Source organism: Pteropus medius, unplaced genomic scaffold (genome assembly GCF_902729225.1).
Source record: "Pteropus medius unplaced genomic scaffold, Ma_sr-lr_union100, whole genome shotgun sequence".
NCBI lineage: Eukaryota > Metazoa > Chordata > Mammalia > Chiroptera > Pteropodidae > Pteropus > Pteropus medius.
In genome coordinates this window covers 6,974,436-6,978,176 of record NW_024354499.1, presented here as the reverse complement: position 1 = coordinate 6,978,176, position 3,741 = coordinate 6,974,436, and positions in this window count along the sequence as shown.

Sequence of the window (3,741 nt, the reverse complement as noted above, 5' to 3'; positions counted from 1 at the left end):
CTTTTTCCCATATCGATGAGACGATGCTCTCTTTCATTTTGTGCATGAGATTCTGTTTTTGTCAGTGTTCTGTAAGGAACCATTATGGGAAGGAAGTGACTGGCTCATCCATGGAAGGCTCTCCATGATACAACGCAGTCTGTATACTTTGTGTTTGGTGTTTCTGCCTGTGGCATTTCAGCTCCCTGACTTGAATTTTCTCTGCTCTGTATTTGATGGCTACATGAAACATTTTTGGTAATAAGACTTAAACCTTTGTTCTGGATAAATGCCATCATTAAATATACGTTTTTTCAGCTTGGATTATTGCCACATTTATTTTACGAAGATTTCTTTGCACTAAGATGTAATTTTGGTGTTTTGTCCAAGGTCTGTGACAGATTCTAATCCCTCCCCTTCTGGCTTTGTTTTCCATCTTTATATGTGGGACGCTCATCAGCAATTGAAGTATCTTTGGCACACTCTTCAATCTTGATGGCTTTCTTGCCTCTAAGCCATTTGTGACTGTTTGGAAGCACGTAGACAATTTTTTTTCCAGCTCTAATGGATTAAGCTATAGTTCATGTTCTTAAAAAAATTCTTGTGAGTTATTTTATGCTGTTCAATCTTCAAACTTTTATTCTTAGTACTTTAACATTCTATAGTCAGGCAAAGCCTGGGGAGAGAAGAGAGACGTTGACCTCTAAACTGTTTACATAATGAAACTGGCTCAAATCTTTTTATGGATTTTTTTTATTATGAAAGTAATATATACATACCTATTAGAGGAAGCTAGAAAATAAAGATAAAGAACCCAATAACCAGAGAAAATGTGTATTAATTTTAAGTTCCTTTTTTTCTATTCTTTTGAATTGCATAATCTCTTAAATAGAAGTTAGGGTTACAACTCAGATTTGTATCCAGCTTTTAAATTTGATATTACATCATAAACAGTTCCTTGTGTTAATACCAACTTCATAAACATTTGTAATGGCTTCAAGACCTTAAATCATAGAGATGTATCATAATTTAAAAACTCTTATATTGTTGAACATTTTGTTTTCAAATTTTCACAAGTGTGCATAATGATGTAATGATTATCTTTGTGCATGTGGCTTTTTAAAATTATATTTCTACATTGGTAGATTACTGCCTAGAACTAGACTGAAAACTCCAGAAGTCTTACCAACATAAAGTTCAAATATTTGAAAGAGAAAAACAAGGAAATCTGAATAAAACTTTACATAGCCGTGATATATTTAACAAAACTAAGAAATCAATATGGGTGCCATAATTGACTGAAGTATAGACTTTTTCCAGATTTCCTATTTTTTACTGATCTCTTTTTTCTGTCAATATAATCAAGGAATTATATTGTATTTAGGATTAGACTTTTAGAACATGGTGACAATCATTTATTCATTGTTCTGAGTCCCTTGAGTTTTTCTTCTGTGATCTGGTTCCTCATATGATCTGGCTTCTTGTGTGATATTTGGCAATGCTTCACAACTCTGACTGCTTGCAGCTTGTCAGAACCTCACTGACAGTTGGCTGCCTAGAACCAAATCAACCCTCAGGAAGTCTTAACAACACAAAGTACATGAGAATTTCCACTGCTACTATCGTCAGCCCTTGGCTTTTTGACACAGCCCATGACTATGATACCTCCTTTAGCAGTGTCTTTATTGACTCATACTAAACATCTATTCAAATAAAATGTTAACATCAAATAAAAAGTTGGTATTAACATGAGGAAATGCTTAAGATGCAATATGAATTCAAACATTCCTTATTCAAATAAAATTAAATGCATGGGTTATTTATCCTCTCTTAACCCATGCATCCTCAATGAGAGTGATTAGAGAAAAAAATCTCTACCTTACAATGGTTTGTGCTCTCCAAAGCTCAGCCTCACCCAACAAAATCTTATTCCTTAGTATTTAATTTCTTTCAGGGAGAAATTAAATCAAATTAAAATGTTCTCCTTAGGGGAGATGATAATAAAATGTATACAGTTATTATCTTCAACAAAATGTAGGTTGTCCCAGTTTAGTTCTATGGAGACTTAAATGTATAAATATTTTTACTATGAGTTGATCCAAGCCATCAATAAACAATAAACATATTAAACAAGGCAGCACCTTGACTCCATGAACACCTTGGCTACCCTCAAGATTGACACAGAGTTAGTGGCTTGGTATGATTATTCACAGATCAAAGATTCTGCTTCATATATAACATAATATCATTTTGAGTACGAAAATATCATATAATGAAAGACTCTACTAAATGCTTTAATAAAATAAAGACAGATTAAGAATAATAGTATTTCTTTGGTTTATCAATTTAATAACCAAAATTAAATGAAAGCAGTCTGAAACAACTACTAGTAAATCATTCCCAGTCCCTAATGCTCATTGCATTCTCTTGCAAAGCTTATAAACCATCATCATCATCACCATCATCACCATCACCATCACCATCATTACTACTTTTTATTGAGCAACTGGTATGTGCAGATTCAGTGCTAAATGCCTTATATTCATTACTACTTTTAATCTTCGCAAAAAATCCTGTGAGATTGGTATTAATATCTTCATTTTATAGAAAAAGAAACTGAGGCTCAGGAATGTTAAGTAAATTTTCAAGGTCATATTTCTCTTTAAGGGTGGAGCTAGCCTTCAATGCCTGCCTGACTCCAAAACTCATGTGAACATTGCCTCTCATTCGCATATTCATATTTTTATTTTCAGTCACTAATATGTTCTAGACTCCATATGATTGGTATAATCCCTGTTGGAAAATTTGGATATTATTTTATCAATCTTTACTCTTATTTCTTGGAAATTACTGACTACATCCTTGATCATATTCTACATTTTCCTTTAGCAAACTGGCATGGTATATAGATTTGGGCCTGGAAAACTAACTTCACTTAATTGGAACCAGCTTACTACTGCCAGCACAATTAGATTAGAATTTACTATAGAAAGAATTTGGGAACCATTTAGATTAGGTAATGAAATCCCGAGGGGCTCGGCATTTGCTAGAAAAAAACCCTCCCTTCTTACTGATCCTGGACCTGAATAAATTCTTCTAGGTGGAAAAGTGTTCTAGTTTCACAGTTAGTATGGCTGCAAATTTTATTAACCACTTGGCTCTTTCCAATATGCACCCCTGGTCGGGTTTTCTTAAGTTTTGCCCATGGGTTCACTTGGCCCTGGTCAACATGTGAGGTATGTAGGCTCTGGGAATAAGAATACTCCTTTAAGGCAGCTGAAGTTGACGAGTTGGTGGCATTCAGCTTGCCTCTTGGAGGATATGGAGCCCTCTGATCAATCAGGGCCACCGACTCCATTATGACCATTTTCTCTTAAAACCTATGGAGATTCTAAAGGAGCCTAGTCTCAGTGTTTGGTGCTGTTCTGTTTGACTCTCTGTGCAACTTAAAACAGGATAACACTAAAACATTTTGATGTATTCACATGCTTTGATAGAAAGGGCAATAGCTCTTTGATTTTTTAATTGGGGGAAAAATACGAAAGAACTAAAGACAATAAATATCAGTGTACTCAACTCCAAAAATAAATAAATGCCAATATTTTATCATATTTGTTTTAATGTCTTTTTAAATAAATAAAATATTACAATAAAGTTGATTTCTACATTGTTCATATCCCCAATTCCATTTACCCTCTCCCTTCCTCAAAAGCAAGGACTATCATGAACCTGTCATGTAAAAGCATAAATACATATATATCC